This window comes from Sus scrofa, chromosome 11 (genome assembly GCF_054392235.1).
Source record: "Sus scrofa isolate SSC_HxYL_T2T_F1_AM1 chromosome 11, Sscrofa_HxYL_maternal_Yorkshire_Landrace_v2.0, whole genome shotgun sequence".
NCBI lineage: Eukaryota > Metazoa > Chordata > Mammalia > Artiodactyla > Suidae > Sus > Sus scrofa.
The window spans coordinates 66,158,966-66,180,420 of record NC_139393.1 but is presented as its reverse complement, the minus strand read 5'-3'; the positions used below and the strand labels follow the sequence as shown (position 1 = coordinate 66,180,420).

The following is a 21,455-nucleotide window of genomic DNA, read 5'->3' as shown; positions in this document are numbered from 1 at the left end:
ATGTACTCCATGACAGTACTTCAGTTGATTATAGACTGTCTGGTACTTGTACCTTATTACTTGTTTAAAAACTGCTTAGCAGAAATAGACTTTCACTTACTGAGAAGGTTAGTTTAATTTATACTGTATGGCATAGACTATTTTGTAGAAGGCATGTCATTTAATTTTACTGTAAGGAATAACTTGTGAAACCTTGAGTTTACAGGCACCATATATGTAAATTATTGGAGTGATGTATGGATTGCATCCTGGATAGCTGCCCGGCTGGCTGCCCTGAACCCAGTACTGCTACTGTTGCCAAACACAAGTTCATGTTCCCAGTGCACAGTGAGACCAAACAAACCAAAATATTAGAGTTTGGAGCAGAGAAAGGTTTCTTGCAGGGTCTAGCAAGGAGAACCAGTGGCTGCTGCTCAAAAACCCCAAACTCCCCCCATGGTTTTCAGGGAAGAGTTTTGAAAAGCAAAATTTGGGGTGAGTTCTGCAGAATGTGTGACTTTCTTCTGATTGGCTGGTGCTAAGGTAGCAGGATGGTGTTCCAGGAATCTGGTGCTCAGCCTGAAGTTGCCATCCTCTACCTGGGTGGGGTCTTAGTTCCTGTAGAAGTACTCAAAGATATATTGTTATCTGTATCTGTTGAGGAGGAACTAGGACCTTGCTTTATTGCTATACTGTTATTTCTTGACTATTTTTTCTTTGTTTCTGCATTCCCTCACTTTTTTTTTTTTTTTTTTGGCTTTTTAGGGTTGTACCTATGGCATATGGAAGTTCCCAGGCCAAGGAATGAATTAGAGCTACAGCTGCTGGCCTATGCCACAGCCATGGCAACACTGAATATGAGCTGCATCTGTGACCTACACCACAGTTCATGGCAATGCTGGACCCTTAACCCACTGAGTGAGGCCAGGGATTGAATCTGCATCCCCATGAATACTAGCCGAGTTAAGTTTAAGCCACAATGAGAACTTGCCCACTTTCCTGTTTGTTTTTATTATATTTGATTTACAATATTCTGTCAATTTCTTCTGTATAGTAAAGTGACTCAGTTACACATATAGATACATTATTTTTCTCACGTTATCCTCCATCATGTTGGATCACAAGTGACTGGATACATTTCCCTATGATACACAGCAGAATCTCACTACTTATCAACTTCAAATGCAGTAGTTTGCATCTACAAACCCCAAACTCCTAGTCCTTTCCACTCTCTCCCACTACCCCTTGGCAATCACAAATCTGTTCTCCATGTTGTTGTTTTTTTTGTTTGTTTTATTTTTTTCTGTAGATAAGTTCATTTGTGCCATATATTAGATTCCAGATATAAGTGATATCATAAGGTATTTGTCTTTCTCTGTCTGACTTCACTTAGTATGAGAATCTCTAGTTCCACCCATGTTTATGCAAATGGAATTATTTTGTTCTTTATTTATGGCTGAGTAATATTCCATTGTGTATATGAACCACATCTTATTAATCCATTTATGTGTCAAAGGACATTTAGCTTGTTTCCATGTCTTGGTTATTGTGAGTGGTGCTGCAGTGAACATAGGGGTTCATATATATTTTTCAATGAAAGTTTTTCTGGATATATGCCCAGCAGTGGGATTGCTGGATTATATGGTAATTCCATATGTAAATGTTTGAATCTGCCCTTTGGAACTCAGGGAAGGTCGAGGAGGCTGAATTTAGCCTATTTCTTGAAAATAAGAAACAGGGGACACAGAAAGGCTTTTGTGCCCAGCAGGACCCTGAAGGGCCTGTAGGCTCCTGCTTGGTTTCACTACCCTAATACTACCTCCCCTGCTGGTCTTCAGGCAAGATCTCTCAATATTAATAGCTCAGCAGTTCTACAAAGGCTTATTTGATTTTGTGAAATAAAAATTATATTTTACGGCAAAACAAAAGTTTAAACATAAAAATTTTCTCTGCCCTTTGACCTCCTCACTCCCTCTTCCCTGCACTGTATATCTACATTATTCATCAACCAAAATCTTCCCCATGGGCAGAAACACAACTCAGTCATAAAGAGCAAGTTTTAATAAGTACCAAAGTCATCCAAATCTAAAGCCTCTATTAGGTACAGCTATGCAAGCTTAAAGAAATATATTACATGTTTTGAAAATATTTCTTAAAAATAACAAAATGAAACAAATAAACAGAAAAACAAAAAAACAAAAAACAAAACTGGCTCCCTCTTCTAATTACTCCATCTGTTGTGCTCATTATGTAATAGAAAGTGCACTGGAAAAACTGTCCATAAGATAAGGTACTTACACATTTTTGTTCAACTTACTAGTCATGACTATTCTTAGTCAATTTTCAATTAATAGTGTCTGATGCTATAAACACTAAAAATGCACAGTCAAAAGAACTAATCCTACAACTGTATAACATCTCTGATTCCTAATCTATAATATCAGATATTTTCATTCATCATCATGAAACCTAGTTATTCCTGCTTGACCCTTGCAATAAACCTTTCTCTGCTCCAAATTCTGACTTTCTGTTTGTTAGGCTTCATTGTGCATCAGGCAAACAAACTTGAGTTCAACAACAATTATTTGTTTAAATCACATGAAATAATATTGGTGAAAGTGCTTTGGAAATACTGCCTCAAATGGAATAAATTACTACTAAAATTGATAAACCAAGGTTATTCAAAATAGGACTTAGTCATAATTATGTTACCGTACCATTATTATCATCTGTTCTGTGTGTGTGTGTGTGTGTGCGTGTGTACGTGCATGCTGTGTGTGTACTTGCATGAGAGATAAAGAGGTGTTGTCTTAGGTTGGGTTCTCCATAAGCAGGTCTTAAACAAGAATTCACATTCAAGGGAATTAAGGAAGTGCTTGATTCAAGACTGATAAGGAAGTGAAAGAAAGAGAGCAGAGCATGGGAAATAGCTTAGCAAACTTGTGGCTTGGCAGAGTTCCAACACATGTACCTCCTGCTTATGAGGTTTGCTAGCATAGCAGTTCTCTAGCTCAAGGGCAGTCCTTAGCAGAGAGTCACAGAGAAACAATTAGTAGCAAAGTACTTAGAAATCAGAGGATGTGTACTTAAAAGAATAAAAGGATGTGGTTTGGCTGTGGTTGGAGAGCTGATGTGTCCACTTCACTCTGGAGATCACAGCAGAGACGACTGTCTTGCCTCATAGCATTTAACTGTTCACTGTTTGTGCCCTTCTTCTTAGCAATGCATGTCTTTCATTATTCAAACAGAGATGAAAAAGACTTAAATACAAATATCCTTAAAGAAAGATAAGAAATTCACTAAAGTATTCATTTTAAGGTGACTTCAACTAGCCTCTTTAGATTCTTTCTTCACATAGACATAAAAGCAGGAGACAGAAAGAGAGCGGAAAACGAAAGGAATGCTCATCTAAGAGCATATGATGGCATCATCATTTTCCTGAGGTCTTTTTGACCTCCATTACTATCAGTTACAGATGTGGGAGTATTTTATTTGTGTCATTTTTTGTCTTTGTTTTTTCATCGTACAGTAGGCAATTAGTGTACCCTTTGTAGTGAAATTCTCTGCTAAGAAATTCAAAGAAAATTTCAAATGCAAACTTAAGCAGACATATTATCCATAATAAGGTCAGTAACTATGGTGATAACACGGATTATATTCTTAAATTGTCTTTGTAATCTAGATGCTAAATTCAATCAGATGCTTTTATTTGTTGTGTTCTGTTTTCCAAAAACTATAGTCTAACATAGAAAACCAGTAAACAAATTAACTGAACAAAATTATAGCTTATTTATAAAGTCAAGTATAAATGTTAGAAAAAAGTTTATTTTTAACTTTTGAAAATTGTATGCATATTAGTAATGTTATTACTTCCTCACTTTGATATTGGTTTATCTGTTTAACAAATACCAGCTTAACAGTGGCTTAAGGAAGCTAGAATGTGGAAGGGAGGGTCTCAAGGAACAGAAATGAGGGGAGCTCTTTTATACAAAGTCATTCAGGGACGCATTCTCCTTTGTATCATTGTCTTGTCATCCCTTCTGATGCCACACAGACAAGGCTTTTCATTAAGTTTCCATTTTAGGAAGCAGAAAGAAGGACATTTTCTTTCTCTTAAGAACACACCCTAACATTTGCAAATACCACTTCCATTCCCATCATCTGCAAGGATTTAGTTCAAGGATATAGTTACATAGGGCTGCAAGAAAGGCTGAGAGATATAGTCTCTAGCTGGTCAGTCCTTGCTGAAATGAGAGGATGCTATTATTAAAATGAGGAAGTGGGACCTATCAGAGGAGAAAAAGAAGTCTGTACAGTATGCACCTTTCTCTTTTTGATGCATATGTTTGCATTCTCTCTTTTTCTTAGTCATTGTTTCTTGGTATTGTTTTTTGTTTGTTTTGATTTATGAATTTATTCTAGTTTTCTGATTCATTCAAGCTTGAGGTTAATTACTTCTGCTTATTCCGTGAAATTTATTTTTGGTACTTTCTCTAGCTTACAGTCAAAACTGTAGTAATTTTCACCATTTCTTAAAAAGGATGCAAAGTCTTCTACACTACAATTTTTCCTTGAAGTATCCCTTTAGCCTCCTCTCATAACATTTCATATGACAGGTCCCATTTTCAGTTACTCTGAGATAATTAATATTTTTAAACTATAAACTAAGTTAATTTCAGAGATTATTGTACATGACTGAAATTCCTTACAGGTACATGAAAAAATTCCTAAACATGTCATTGAAGACCATATGCAGCCTGGATGCAACTTGTCATGTTATCTTTTTTACTTAATTTTCCCATTGCATTTTTATTTACTTCACTATAAATCTCCCCAAATCAGCCTAGGGAATCCCCACATGTTGACCCAGAGAGCTTACAACCCAAAGATGCATTTTAGCTCCTGGTGCATCTTTTTCAGTTTCAGGATACTTACTGGTTTCCTTGGTTTCTCTGAACCTTCACTTCCTCTTTTGCTGAGAAGTAATTAATATTGCCTAATTGAATAAATTATTTGAGACGAGGAACACAAGGAAACACCTCAAAGAATGTTATTGGGGGGAGGGGATGAGATGATTTGATTACTTGGAAAAAGACTTAAATGAAAGAAGAAATGGAATCATATTTTCCCACAAAACTTAGGATTTGTTCACTGAAATTTATATAAGATTTTCTCACAAGTTCTTCCATTTAAAAAATATTTCTATATTTTGTTTTTACTTAAAATTTCTCACTTATGTTCTGTTATTCATTATCATTTTCCATTGATGATGGTGACATTTTGTGATGAAAATATTATGTCTTCTCTCAGTGTCAGTGAAAAAGTAAATTGATAATGAATGTTTATATCATATTCCTAGGACTCAAATGTTGAAAACTATCCTTGTATTTCTATCCCTGTACCTTAGTTTATGACATTAAGATGTAGAACTAAAGTGGATCCCAACCTGTTCCCTTGGTCTTTGTCTTTCTGCACTACTTTGTTTCAGGTACTGTAGAAGAGAAGGTTTGTAGACGAAGAGAGCAATTAAATAGTTCACTGTGAACAGGACATAATAATATTCAATTAAGACTTAGCTATCATGGAGTTCCAACAGTCAGTGAACATTCCCTAATGGGATTATTTTTTTTTACATGAGTGCTTGTAGTTGAGAAGAGGGAGTAACACTGAGATAAAATTAGTCTTGGGTTTCAAACTACAAAGGTAATTTTAGGACCCATGAACAGCTTCTCAAATATTATAGGCTGGATCTCACATTTGCAAAAACATGTTTTAATTTGTTTTGGTTTGGTTTTAGAGGCCAAGTTCTGATTTTTGCAAAATTTGTTTGCCAAAATGAACAGCTACTATATACATCATAGGAATAAAATTCCAATCCAGAAAGAAACAAGGAAACTAAACTGAGATTGGACAGTGTTTAACTCTATATGAAATGTCGTCATTGAAGAGTGCCTAGATTTTTCTAGCACTATGTTTTATTTCTCTTATTTTGACTATATTCTCCATAGAATAAAACATATTTGGCTTTGCTATAACACAACCTGTTTATCCCTGAAAATCACCAAGCTATGCAAAACTGCACAGTGAAGCAAAGGTTCACGGGGGAAATGGCTCTGGGGCAAAACAGTCAAAACTTCATTAGTGACACTTAAAAAAAAAAAGATAAATAAAAAATGTAGCACAGTAAATTTCAGACATGTTGACTTGTCAAGAAACACATAAATATTGTACTATAATGTATGTGACATCTTACCTTGAATAAAAACTGTAGTTTGTTATAGAAATAGGCTTCTGAGCACTTGTATCTTTTGCGTTATGGTGAAGTGGTGGAAGAACAGTTATCTGAAATTAGACAGAAAGTTGCAGCAGCACATATGGATAGTCTGGCTCAAAACACATTGTGGTGAAATGATGTACCTGGTAGAGGATTATGGCATTTGCTTGTGTATGTTGTGAATTCTCACTCCTCTCAGGTCAGCCAGATACAGTTTCTTGTACAATTTAATGTTTCTATGGATGAAATCGTGCACAAACAGACACATTGGATTATTCTCAAGTAATTCCGTAATATATCAATTGCCTGGAAACAAATTCACATTTTCAAAAGAATTATTTTGAGAGAATTTCCTGTATATTTTTTTCCTTAGTAGACGTAGAATGAATAAGGGCATATCTGTGTTACTATGCTTTCGACTGTTATTTCACCATGGAAATATTCAGTAAAAGGAAGATTTGGGGATAAGGATGGGGGGTAAAAATGTTCACTGCTCAGTGGCCCATATAGGCCTGATAGTGGGAAATAATGAAAATAATTATGATTTAAATAATCATAAATTTATTCATGATAAAAGACATAGAATTTATAAAGAATCAAAGGCACAACTAATATTTTGATAGGTTTCTGCTATTAGAGTTTTGAGTTCATTTGTCATGAATCTAAAACAACTGACAACTATATAACCTATCCTTGTCAATTCATGAAGTTTTTTTCTGTTCCTCCGTTTTTCATGGTAATACTAAATTTTGCACTGATCTACAGCTGGAATGGTTATTCATTAAAGTGTGTATTAGTAGTTTTTAAAATATCAATTTACCTAGTAATTATTATCACACAAAGGGTTGGGAGTAAGCGTACGTTTTAGTTTTCAAGATATCCTTGTGTTTCTTACCAAAATCACTGATGGTGCTGATGAGAGCTTGTAATTGTCTTTGTGCTATTGGAAAAGTGAAACGACTAATAATTTTGGAGCTGGAATAGTTCAGTCTTTGATTGCTGAAATATTTTTTGGTGAGAAAAAAAAAAAAAAAGATCCATAATGAAGCCAACAAGGGAAAAAAAAACAAAAAAAAACCTAGCCTCCCAAACAAAATAACTATTATAAGTTACCAATTTAGAGGTGAACTGACAAATGACTGCAACTTGAAACTTTAGAATGAATTGGATTATCAACTACTTTCAGCCATTTGGGGAAACATTTCCAGCTTGAATGAAATTAGGATCATTTTATTACTGTTGTCATTTCCAAGTTTTTGGCTTCCCTCTATAAAGTTATCATATCTGAATTTAATTCTACTGATGCAAAAAGCAGGTGTCGGTATATTTATTAGAAACATTCAGGTTAAGTTTGTAATTGAGGGCAGATTGATACAGTTAACCAAGTTTGCTTTATATTTTTAATTCTAATTTTGAATACTCAGAAGTTATCAGGAGTTCCCCTTGTGACTCAGTGGTAAGGAATCTAACCCTAACCCTAACCCTAACCCTAACAGAATGTTTTCATTACTGAAGCTTTGTAGGACAGTTTGAAACCGCATGTGATCACTCCAACTTTGTATTTCCTTCTTATGATTGCTTTGGCTGTTTGGGATATTTGTAGTTATATAGAACTTTTAGGATTGTTGTTCCTATTTCTATAAAAAATACCATTGGGATTTTGATAGGGATTGCCTTGAATCTGTAAATTGCTGAGATGCAGAGACCAGTAGAACAGAATGGAGGGCCCAGAAATAAACCCAGGTATATACAGTCAACTCATATTTGACAAGGGAAGTAAGAATACACAATGAGGAAAGGATGATTTATTTAATAAATGGTCCTGAGGAAATTGGATGTTCACATGCCAAATAATGCTTTGGACCTCTATCTTACATCATTAACAAAAATTAATTTAAAAAAATGTTAGACCTGAAACCAAAAATCTCCTAGAAGAAAACATAGAGAAAAAGCTCTTTGATGTTGGTCTTGGCAAAAAATTTTTTAACTATGATACAAAAAGCATGGGCAATGAAAACAAAAATAAAAGAAATAGGACTACATCAATCTTAAAAGCTTGATATAGCAAAAGAAACAATGGAATGAAAAGAAAACCTGTGGAATGTAAGAAAATATTTTAATTCATGTCTTTTAGCAAAGAAGTATCTATGCCATTATCTCCAGGAACATAAATCTACCTTAACCTCTTGTTTTAAGTATAAGTAATAAGTTTAGCTAAATAATTAGATTTCCTTGTAGTGTGCTTTCATCATATAGTATTAATTAAATCTAGATGTGCTGATTTAATCCATAGCTACAGTAAATGATAGTTTTTTTTTTATATAAGCAAGCTATTTTCTTTGTCTCAAAACTTTTTTTCAAAAGATCATAAGATATAAGCAGAAAGGACTGGAGAACAGACTTGTGGTTGTCGAAGGGGGGAGAGGGAGAGAGTGGATTGACTGGGAGTCTGGGGTTAGTAGATGCAAACTATTGCATTTGGAGTGGATAAGCAATGAGATCCTGCTGTATAGCACAGTGAATTTTATCTAGTCACTTGTGATGGAACATGATGGAGGATAATGTGAGGAAAAGAATGTGTATATTGATCCTTGTATGTATAATTTTAATGGAATTGCAATGTTCTTATATCTATTTCTAATTAGGAATTTTAAAACTTTACACACAAAAAAGTGACTTGTGACTATTTGCTATTTTCTCTGAAATAATTATGGTACTGATTAAATGGGGAGATAAAAAAAACACCCTTCCTACCACAGAGAAAATAATTCTCTTTTAGGTTTAAATATTTACTTACTAGTCAGGTTTTATAAAATTGTGAAGTCGTATCATGCCAAATGGGAAATATGTACATTTGGGAATTTTTCAGATTGGATTTATACTAGAAAATAAACACAGACTATATATTTAATTATCTGAAAGTCCTGATGCAGCTCAGATAAAGACTCCATGGTACTATTATTCTTTTTCCCTGAGTCAGCCTCTTGAAATTTCAACAAGCTGATCTGCTAGCCTCTGTACAAAAGTGGCAGGGGTTACAGCTAGCAGTCAGTAGCAGCTGAAGTCATTTCTCTTTGACAGAATCCATAAAGCCAAACACAGTAATAACTTCTCTGATGGAATTTTAGTGGTGAAGCTCTTCGTCTTGTTACCATTGCTGTTCACTCTCCAGCTGGGCCTTCACCTGTGGGGAATGATTATCATGCTCTGTGGTCCTGTTTGCACCCGTGACCCGTCAACTGGAGAGTGGCAATTTTTGCTCAAAATGAATTTGATTCTGGGAAAATTATGCTGTCAGAGAAAGTCCTCATTCTCTGAGGACCTCTCTGAGTTGCAGTAGGGTCTTTTAAAGTAACAAGAGGCAAACCCATCTGTTACTAGATGGCCTTTTTCTTCTCTAACCTTTAACATAGACAATGGGAAAAGATCATTTATGGCAGCCATCTACAACTTTAGGCTAAGATGCTTGAGAGAAAAATAAAATAGCAATAATAATTTGGGTTTTCTTCCTTTTCCCTAGGCTGGATTTTAGCTTTACATGTATTCTCATCATAATTGAACTAAAGAAAGTTCAGCAGTGAATGTTTTATTCTGAAATTTTGAAATTGTTACCTAGGAAGTCCTGGTGATTGAACTCTGAAGGATGGTTTCTCAAAATATTAGCTTAACATACCCTCTTGAAGAAACCATTATCATAAATATGAAATAAAATGAAAGACTCTAGCATTATGAGTCTTCAAGAACAGTGCTTTTTAGTTCATGATTTACTTCTAATATGGCAACAAAACCCAGGTCTAGTAAATGAAGCTCTATAAATTGGACCACACCTACCTAGATGGTTAAAAAAAGGGAGCTGAGTTAAAATAAAACATGGTTTTTTTCTGAAGAATATACATCTCTCTCTCCATGTATATATATATATATATATATATGTGTGTGTGTGTGTGTGTGTGTGTGTGTGTGTTCGTATATATATACATAATCTCTCTCTCTTTCTCTCTCTCTCTCTATATATACATACACAAAATGCTTTTTCTTGGTCACCACAAAATCAGTTTTAAGGTTATCACATTTGAAATTCATAGTCTATTAGGGCATATTCAATGAGAAAATTTTAACTCTGGCAACATTTTGCATTTATAAATCATAAAAATTGTCTTGATCTAATTGATTGGATATTGTATGTGAATATCCCCAGAAACTAGAACCTCACCCTGTATTATGATGTAATACAATAATGGCTTAAAGATTTTAACATAAATCTAAGCTTTGTGTGTGTAGCTAGCAGGCTATTCAAGAATTGAATAAAAGTTATAAAATGTGATAAAGTTGATCGATATGATAATTGATCACTAGTCCTGGTATTCTGTATATGAAGTTAAATGGTAAAAGGAATATTGATAATATGTCACAGGAGTGCAAAAGAATTTATTATGATTTACATAATTTTAGAAGGAAAAAATTGCTGAAATTTTATGTTACACCGAAGTAATTGAAAATCTATTAAGTAATTTGAACCAAAGACTAAACTATTAATAGAACTGAAATATCAGCAAGTTTCCAATTTTAATAGCTTCTTTATTTCAGTAGGCTGAAAACAGAACTGTCAATTTTATGTTTAAATAAAAAGTCAAAAATTAAATTTTTTTTGAATCTGAATCTGAACCTTTACTAGTTTGTTTTATAAATATCACATTAAAATTACTAAATTATCATAATTATTAAAAGTAAATGCTATACAACAAAATAATGCCTGAACACATCTTAGGTCTAAAAATCAACAAGACTAGAATTGTAACTGTAACAAAGTTGCATTCTTTGTGAAATTGCAAGTAATAGCATAGCAGAAATGAATTAAATTAATAAATAAAACCTTATTGTTGAAAGCTTATCCCATCTTTCACCCTTTCAAATTAGCTTGAAAGCTAATTTTCAGTAAGGAAGAATGATGATGAGAAGGAAAAACGATGAGGATACTCATAAAAGTGTTGATAATTATAACAATGATGAAAACCTCTCTCCCTACACCCAACATGTCCATTTCTTTTCTTCTCTCGCTCTCTTTTTCTACCTCACTCATGGCATGCAGAAGTTCCTGGACCAGCGATCTAATCCATGTCACAGCAGGGACCTCAGCCACTGCAGTGAAAACGCTGGATCCTTAGCCTGCTGAGCCAGACCGGAACTGTGCAACATGACCGTCTTATATCCCTTCTCTCACAACCTCCAAACACCCTCCCCTTTTGTCTTTACAGAAAATGACACTATTACAAAAGCTTATCATTCTTCTGTTGAGTCCGTAAGTACTATATGCTTACCCCTGAGTCTTCCAAACCCCAAAGACCTATTTATACTCTAACATACATTTTAATAACTACCTGCTAACATCCCACCCCTTATAACTTAAGAAACTATCCCCTGAATTTTGTCTGATATACAAAAAGTCCTATCTCTCTCTTCTTCAATATTTTGAGATGTAAAGAATGGAAAATCTTGAATTTTCCCCTGACTCTAGACATAGGCTACAATAACATTCTTCAATATAATACAGGCCCTTTGAATAGTTTCCTTAGTAAAAATGAGTATATATACTAGCTAACTGGCACTGTGAATTATTATTATTAAACTTCAGTTATTTTGAACATTAAATATGGAGAAAAAAGCAAATGTACTGATGGCATGAAGAAGGAGTAAAAAGGGACAGAGCATATTTTTCATTTTTCTCTGGCTGCCTTCAAGATAATTTCTTTGTCTTTTGTTTGTTTGTCCTGCAAGTATATAGAGCACGAATGAAAAAGATGGGATGAGTTTACAAATTTGCAGTTGCCCTGGCTCTTCCTTTTCAGATGACCTTCTCTTATTTTCTGATGGCGTTAGTTTCCCCAATTCCTCCCATGCGTCCACTGAGGGAAAGGAAGTGTTTGTGTTTTCTTAACAGAACTTTGGCTGGTTTATCACTACCTGTCTTTTTAAAAGTCTTTTAGGATTACTGTGCTTTATATTTGTTTCTTGTGTATTGTGTACAGCTGGATCTTGCTTTGTAAGCAAAGTATAAATTTATTTTATTTTAAGGGATGAATTAAGTTACGACCTCTACCAAGGGTCTCAACTCTGCATAATAGTTTTTTTTTTTTAATGTTTATTACTGTCTTACTTAATATCGACTCTTTCTTTTTCTATGAAGTTTTCTATTTATTTTATTTAATTTGATCTTTTTAAAAGTGTTTGTTCTTTTTTGCATAGTATTTGTCTTTGAAGTCAATGGCATTTCTTATTTTCCTGTCTTTAACATTTAATGGTTATGGTTTTAACAACATCTACATGTAGCCTCTACATCTATCAATTAGCTTATTCTCTTTTCCTCGTCACACTCTTCCTATTTTTATTATCGTATTTCTATATTTCTAGACATAAAATATTACATAGTATTATTATGTCATCTCTATTCTTTACTTTAGTCTAAGATTTACAGTTATGTTTCAATATCTAATCTTACATTATATTTTTGCTGAGTTCCCAACTTATCTCTTTGTTACGTGAAGATATTTTACTATTTTTTTCAAAAATTAATATCACTTTCCCTGATATTAATATTTGTTACGATTTTGATCATTAAGTCATTTATTGGTTCAGAGTCTCTCAAATATTTTTGAAACTGCAGCTGCAATACTGTTTTTGTTTACATGTTTTTGAGAACTCCAATGCTCCTGTCTTTTTAATTACATGGTTCTTTTGCTAGCAAGCATACTTTATTCCCTATCTAAGTTTGACTTGAATGTATTTCAAACTGATGTGAGGCCATTCTCCCAAGTATGAAATAGGTGCATTCAATTTGTTAATTCAGGTCTGCTCTTCCACTACTCCTGCATGCTCCTTTTTGTCCTCTTTTTCTTCTCACTTTTTCATCAATGACGTGTTCTTGGTTTATACTTTGATTATTTTTCTTTCTTGATTTTTCATTCTCAGGAAGTCAAATTATACCTATATTGGGGCTTTGATTCTCCATCCACTGTCTCATCTATTCTACTCAAAACTCTTGTACTTTTTTTTTTTAATCTCATTATTATGCTCTTGGTTATTTTCCTGATTATCTTCAATGCCTCTAAGTTTTTAAAAAAATATACTCCTCTTGGTTTCAACTTATGGGATTTGAAGTTGGTAGTATTCTCTGTTTTCTGCTTACACTGATGCATATGTTTTGTGTGGTGTAATTGGTACTTCTTGTTGATTTGTATAGTTTTTAGATATTACGCTGTAAGATTCATATTTACACATCTGACATTACCATGGTTATTCAGAGTTTTGTTTAATTTGTTTTATGTTTAGCACTTATGATGAATTTGCCTAACAATATAAAGGTTTTGAAAATTTGTTTTGTAACCATTGCACCTCAAAAATAAATGCCATTTAAAAATAGTAAAAATTGTCACAAAACTGGGATAAGAAACAAGTAGAGCCATGGGACAAAGGCTAGAGGTCAATAAATCCAAAAATGTACCATTTTCTCTTTTTTTAAATCTCAATATTAGATGCTTTCATTAGTAAAAAGTTTACTAAATATGCATAGACATTTTATTATAAATATTAACAGAGCTATCCTAAAATTTCTCAGTAAAATGAACCACTTTTATTAGCTGAGAATATTTAATGTTGTTACTCCAATCTGGTATGGCATAATGCATAATAGGCATTAGTTTTTAAAATGATAGAGATTTTGGCCTCATGCCTGCATTTCACCTCTAATTTTCCAACTGACAAAGTGCCTCTCTTTAAGCATCAAAATGTAAATGGTATTTGTGCTTGTCTCAGAGCTCTTCCATGTTTTACAGCTGTTTCTGAGAAATATGCTTAGGATTTAATCACTTACTTTGCAATGTGAGGAGACAGGTGCACAAAAGTTGTAAAGCATTTAATATAGAGCTTATGCTGGACTGTGTGTGAGCATATTTTAACTTTTACGCTTTCATAAGACAACAATTTTATTTCACTCTCCTATAGAATACAATTGAACACTCTGAACTTTTTTATTCACCCTGCTTAGTTTCACACTATGTTCCTAGTCCCTGCCATAAAAAAATATACATGATGTCTCTTGAATACTAAAACCAATACTTGTTCCTTTTCTGATATATGACACACTGAAAAATGTATTTTATACAGAGTATAATTTGAGCATACTTCTCTCTTCCTAAATGAGTTAACCTTAATAATTGTTAAGAGTCTTGAAATCAAAGCACCATCAAAATAGAATATAAAAATATTTAAAATATTTTGTAAAAGATATAGTTTTGCTTTTGTGGCATTCATTCAAAGAATTCATGACATGAATTTAATCAATCCAATCTGAAAGACATTAAAAAATATTGATCTTTTTTTTCAATCAAATAAAATTCATACGAGGACAAAACAAAAATAAACAAAAATGAACAAAGAACTGTCTCCACTTAAAGGACACTATAGAGACATGAAAACTAAATGTTATGCTTAACCCTTCACTGGATCCTGGAATACAAGTAGTTATTAAAGCTATTATTCAGCCAATGGTCTTCATTCATTGAAATGTGAATATTGACTCTGGATTAGAACTTATTATTATACCAATGTTGAATTTCTTGGTTTCATTAATTATATTGTTATATGAGAACATGTCCTAAAATACTTACATTTATTTATTTATTTATTTATTTTAATTTTCTCACTGTACAGCAAGGGGATCAAGTTATCCTTACATGTATACATTACAATTACATTTTTTTCCCCACCCTTTGTTCTGTTGCAACATGAGAATCTAGACAAAGTTCTCAATGCTATTCAGCAGGATCTCCTTGTAAATCTATTCTAAGTTGTATCTGATAACCCCAAGCTCCCGATCCCTCCCACTCCCTCCCCCTCCCATCAGGCAGCCACAAGTCTCTTCTCCAAGTCCATGATTTTCTTTTCTGAGGAGATGTTCATTTGCGCTAGATATTAGATTCCAGTTATAAGTGATATCATATGGTATTTGTCTTTGTCTTTCTGGCTCATTTCACTCAGTATGAGATACTCTAGTTCCATCCATGTTGCTGCAAATGGCATGATGTCATTCTTTTTGATGGCTGAGTAGTATTCCATTGTGTATATATACCACCTCTTCCAAATCCAATCCTCTGTCGATGGACATTTGGGTTGTTTCCATGTCCTGGCTATTGTGAATAGAGCTGCAATGAACATGCGGGTGCACGTGTCTCTTTTAAGTAGTTTTGTCTGGATAGATGCCCAAGAGTGGGATTGCGGGGTCATATGGAAGTTCTATGTATAGATTTCTAAGGTATCTCCAAACTGTTCTCCATAGTGGCTGTACCAGTTGACATTCCCACCAACAGTGCAGGAGGGTTCCCTTTTCTCCACAGCCCCTCCAGCACTTGTTATTTGTGGATTTATTGATGATGGCCATTCTGACTGGTGTGAGGTGGTATCTCATGGTAGTTTTGATTTGCATTTCTCTTATAATCAGCAATGTTGAGCATTTTCTCATGTGTTTGCTGGCCATCTGTATATCTTCCTTGGAGAAATGTCTATTCAGGTCTTTTGCCCATTTTTCCATTGATTGATTGGCTTTTTTGCTGTTGAGTTGTATAAATTGTTTATATATTCTAGAGATTAAGCCCTTGTCAGTTGCATCATTTGAAACTATTTTCTCCCATTCTGTGAGTTGTCTTTTTGTTTTCTTTTGGGTTTCCTTTGCTGTGCAAAAGCTTTTCAGTTTGATGAGGTCCCATGGGTTTATTTTTGTTCTAATTTCTATTGCTTTGGGAGACTGACCTGAGAAAATATTCATGATGTTGATGTCAGAGAGTGTTTTGCCTATGTTTTCTTCTACGAGTTTGATGGTGTTCTGTCGTATATTTAAGTCTTTCAGCCATTTGGAGTTTATTTTTGTGCATGGTGTGAGGGTGTGTTCTAGTTTCATTGCTTTGCATGTTGCTGTCCAGGTTTCCCAGCAATGCTTGCTGAATAGACTTTCTTTTTCCCATTTTATGTTCTTGCCTCCCTTGTCAAAGATTAATTGACCATAGGTGTCAGGATTTATTTCCGGATTCTCTATTCTGTTCCATTGGTCTGTCTGTCTGTTTTGATACCAGTACCACAATGTTTTGATGACTGTGGCTTTGTAGTATTTCTTGAAGTCTGGGAGAGTTATGCCTCCTGCTTGGTTTTTGTTTCTCAGGATTGCTTTGGCGATTCTGGGTCTTTTGTGGTTCCATATAAATGTTTGGATTGTTTGTTCTAGTTCTGTGAACAATGTCATGGGTAATTTGATAGGGATTGCATTGAATCTGTAGATAGCTTTGGTAGTATGGCCATTTTTACAATATTGATTTTCCCAATCCAGAAACATAGAATATCTTTCCATTTCTTTACATCTTCTTTGATTTCTTTGATTAAAGTTTTATAGTTCTCGGCATATAGGTCCTTTACCTCCTTGGTCAGGTGTATTCCGAGGTATTTGATTTTGTGAGGTGCAATTTTAAAAGGTATCTTATTTTTGTATTCCTTTTCTAATGTTTCATTGCTGGTATACAGAAATGCAACTGACTTCTGAATGTTCATCTTATATCCTGCTACTTTGCTGAATTTATTAATCAGTTCTAGGAGTTTTTGGGTTGAGTCCTTAGGGTTTTCTAGGTATAGTATCATGTCATCTGCATACACTGACAGTTTGATCTCTTCTCTTCCTATATGGATGCCTTTTATCTCTTTTGTTTGTCTAATTGCTGTGGCCAGGACTTCCAAAACTATGTTGAAGAGCAGTGGTGAGAGTGGGCATCCCTGTCTTGTTCCAGATTTGAGGGAGAAGGCTTTCAGTTTTTCCCCATTGAGGATTATATTTGCTGTGGGTTTATCATAAATGGCTTTGATTATGTTCAGGAATGTTCCCTCTATACCCACTTTGGCGAGGGTCTTGCTCATGAATGGATGTTGGACTTTGTCAAATGCTTTTTCTCCGTCTATTGAGATGATCATATGATTTTTGACTTTTTTTTTGTTAATGTGGTGTATGATGCTGATTATTTGCGTATGTTGAACCATCCTTGTGAACCTGGGATGAACCCAACCTGGTCATGGTGTATAATTTTTTTGATATGTTGTTGGATTCGGTTGACTAAGATTTGGTTGAGAATTTTTGCATCTATATTCATCAATGATATTGGGTGATAGTTTTCTTTTTTGGTGTTATCTCTGTCTGGTTTTGGAATGAGGGTGATGGTGGCATGTCTTTGGGAGTATTCCTTCTTCTTCAGCCTTTTGAAAGAGTTTAAGGAGGATGGGCACCAATTCCTCTTTATATGTTTGATAAAATTCACCTGTGAAGCCATCTGGTCCTGGACTTTTATTTGTAGGGAGTGATTTTATGACCTCTTCAATTTCATTTCTAGTGATCGGTCTGTTCAGTTGGTCTGTTTCTGCTTGATTCAGTTTTGGCAGGCTGTAAGATTCTAGAAAATTGTCCATTTCTTCAAGATTGTCAAACTTGTTGCCATATAGTTGTTCATAGTATTTTCTTATGGCTTTTGGTATTTCTGCTGAATCCCTTGTGATTTTTCCTTTTTCAATTATAATTTTGGTTATTTGGGTTCTTTCTCTCCTCTTTTTAGTGAGTCTGGCCAGGGGTTTGTCAATTTTGTTCACCTTTGCAGAGAACCAGCTCTTGGTTTCATTAATTTTCTCTATTGTTTTTTGAGTCTCTATTTTATTGATTTCTTCTTTGATCTTTATAATTTCCTTCCTTCTGCTGACTTTAGGACTTTTTTGTTCTTCTTTTTCTAGTTCGTTTAGGGGGAGGGTTAAGTTGTCAATTTGGGATCTTTCTTCTTTTTTGAGAAAGGCCTGTATTGCTATAAATTTCCCTCTGAGCACTGCTTTCACAGCATCCCATAGATTTTGAGAGGTTGTGTCTTCATTATCATTTGTTTCAAGGTAGTTTTTAATTTCCTTCTTGATTTCCTCATTGACCCATTGGTTTTTAGTAGCATGTTGTTTAGTCTCCATGTAGTAGGTTTTTTTCTCTTTCCTTTTCCCATGGTTGATTTCTAATTTCATGGCATTGTGGTCAGAGAAGATACTTGAGATAATTTCTATGCTCCTAAATTTATTGAGATTAGCTTTGTGTCCCAATATGTGGTCAATTCTTGAGAATGTTCCATGTGCATTTGAGAAGAATGTGTATATTGATTTTTTTGGATGTAGTGTCCTGAAGATATCAATTAAGTCTAACTTTTCTATTGTTTCCTTTAGGATCTCTGTTGCTTTATTGGTTTTCTGTCTAGAGGATCTGTCCATTGATGTGAGGGGGGGGTATTAAGGTCTCCTACTATGACTGTATTCTCATCAATATCTCCCTTTATGTCTGTTAATATTTGTTGTATGTATCTGGGTGCTCCTATGTTTGGGGCATATATGTTGATGATAGTAACATCCTCTCCTTGGATGGATCCCTTAATCATTAAGTAGTGTCCTTTGTCTTTCTTTATGTCTTTTGTTTTAAAGTCTATTTTGTCTGATATGAGTGTTGCGACTCCTGCTTTTCTGTCATGTCTATTGGCGTGAAATATTTTTCCCCACCCTTTCACTTTCAATCTATATGTATAATTTGTCCTAAAGTGAGTTTCTTGAAGGCAGCATATTGAAGGTTTCTGCCTTTTTATCCACTCAGCCACTCTGTGTCTTTTGATTGGGGCATTCAGTCCATTGACATTTAAGGTGATAATTGATAGATGATTATTTATTGCCATTTGAACCTCGTGTTCCAGTTGATTCTATGGTTCTCCATTCTTCCTTTCTTTTCTTTTCTTTTTTTTTTTGGTTGGATGGTCTCCTCTTATTATCTGCTTGAGTGTTTTTTTTTTTTTTTTTCATTTTTTGCAAATGCGATATTTGGTTTTGGCTTGTGGTTGCCCTGTTTTTTAAGTATGCTAACCCCGTCCCATAATTGTGTGTTTTAGCCTGATGGTCCTGTAATTTCAAACACTTCATTACTATATTAAAATTAAGAAGAGAAACATACAAACAAACAAACTAAAAGGGTTATTTACTTCCTAACATCCCTTGCCCACATTTTATGGTTTTGATGACTCTTTTTTATTTTTTTCTTTTTAATTTTATTTTGTTTGAAGCATGTTCATGATTAAATCTGTATGCTGGCTTATTTGAGTGACTGGTCTCTGATTGTGGTTTCCTCAGTCCTAGTTCTTCCTCTTCTTCTTTTTATTTCTTTTCTTTTTTCTTCCCTTTCCTTCCTTTCTTTTTGGTTTAGAGAAGCCCTTTCAATATTTCCTTTAACCTGGGTTTTGTGTTGCTGTATTCTTTAAGTTTTTTTTTGTTGGAAAAAATTTTATTTCCCCTTCTATTTTAAATGATATTCTTGCTGGATGGAGTATTCTAGGTTGCATATTTTTTCCTTTTAGCACTTTAAATATCTCTTGCCATTCCCTCCTGGCCTGTAGTGTTTCTGTAGAGAGATCAGCTGATATTCTTATGGGGGTTCCCTTGTAGGTAACATTCTGCTTTTCTCTTGCTGCCTTTAGGATCCTCTTTATCACTAACTTTTGCCATTTTTATTATGATGTGTCTTGGTGTGGGGCTATTTGGATTCAATTTGTTTGGGGCCCTCTGTGCTTCCTGTATCTTGAACCCAGTATCCTTTAGATTTGGGAAGTTTCCAGTGATAATTTCTTCAAATATATTTTCCATTCCCTTATCTTTTTCTACTCCTTCTGGAATTCCTATTAGGCGTAGATTGGCCCGCTTTATATTATCCCATAGGTCTCTTATATTGCTTTCCTGTTTTTTGATTTGGTTTTCGGTCTGCTGACCTGATTGGGTGATTTCTATTATTCTATCTTCCATATCACTGATTCATTCTTCTGCATTATTCATTCTGGTTTTTACTGCCCTTAGTTCAGTTTGTATCTCTGCAAATGAATGTTCTAGTTTTTCTTGGCTCCTCCTTATATTTTCTAGTTCCTTTCTGAGGGTATGTGCATTACTATTCATATCTTCTCTTAATTTCTTCAGTATTTTCACTATTTCTCTTTTGAACTCCAGGTCTTTCACACTGCAGAGATCTGTTTCATTGTTGACTCTTTTAGGTGAGTTCTCCTGTTGGTTTGACTGGGGGTGGTTTCTCAGCTTCTTCATCTTGCTTGTTGTTTTCTTTCTCCTGAGGGAGTTGTACTCTCCATGATCGGGCAGTGTTTGCCTTGTCACTGCCGTGGAATATTTCCTGAGGACTGGTGTTGTTGGTCAATCTTTTTTGAGGCAGTGTGGCTTTTCTGGTGTGTTGATGGGGCTAACAGGGTCTCTTTGAAGCAAAGGAGGACTTCCTGAGGGCAGACAGGATTGGGAGGTCCACACCACGATGGTAACAGATTTCACTTGGTCATGCAGAGCTTGCTGTGGTGTTTTTAGGCTGTGGGGTTCTTGCAGGGGGTTGGTGGTGTTGGGCAGCTGTTCCTCAGGAGTGCAGCACCCCCTGGGGGCTGGAGCAGCTATCTGGGTCACTGAGAACCTAAGAGGCTCTTCCCTAGGGCAGCCCAACTCAGAAGGACGGCCTGAGAATGTAGGCAGATCTTTTCACAGTCTGGCTGAGCTTGTTGCAGCTTTTCTGGGCTGCAGGGGGCCCTCCAGGGGGCTGGTGGTGCTGAGCAGCTATTCTGCGGGAGTGGGGCACCCCCTGAGGGCTTTGGTGGATAGCAGGGCCACTGAAAACCCAAGAGGCTCCTCCCCAGGGCAGCTGGACTCTGAAAGACCGTCCGAGAATTAGGCAGATCTTTTCACGGCCTGGCTAGGCTTGTTCTAGCTTTTCTGGGCTGCAGGCCTTTTCTCGGGGCTGGTGGTGTTTGGTGCTGCTCTGCGGAAGTGTAGCCCCACCAAAGGGCAAGCAGGCCTGTGCAGGGACAGCCGCTGCAGTGGTAGGTTTCAGGCAATGTTTGAGGCCAGCCCTCACAGATGGCAGGCTTCCCCAGGTCTGGCGAGAGCATAGGGGGTGGCAGGGGTGGGGGGAGGGGATGCACTGGGAAGCACAGCTTTCTGCTAGCTAGCAGGCCTGTAAGCTTGCTGTGGTGTGGGGAGTATTCTATGGGGACCCACCCCTTCTTCTCTCCCCTCCCCAGCATGGGCGCAGACCAGGCTCTTCTCCCAAGTTCCCTCTGATGTGGCTTTC

General features: G+C 35.4%; 1 long non-coding RNA gene across 7 annotated transcripts in view; it reads right to left on the bottom strand.

Moving 5' to 3' along the window:
- Positions 1–21,455, bottom strand: part of LOC102164643 (uncharacterized) — a 1,014,431-nt gene that overhangs the window by 45,637 nt on the left and 947,339 nt on the right. For 2 of the 7 annotated variants that reach the window (XR_306286.4, XR_014820093.1), the window contains 2 exons: positions 6,397–6,489; positions 6,233–6,321 (listed from right to left, as the gene is read on the bottom strand). The exons of 3 other annotated variants lie outside the window; for them this stretch is intronic. This is a non-coding gene — a long non-coding RNA (uncharacterized LOC102164643). The remainder of the gene's footprint in view (positions 1–6,232; positions 6,322–6,396; positions 6,490–21,455) is intronic. 2 more of the 7 variants (XR_306289.4, XR_014820094.1) reach the window with 1 other exon arrangement.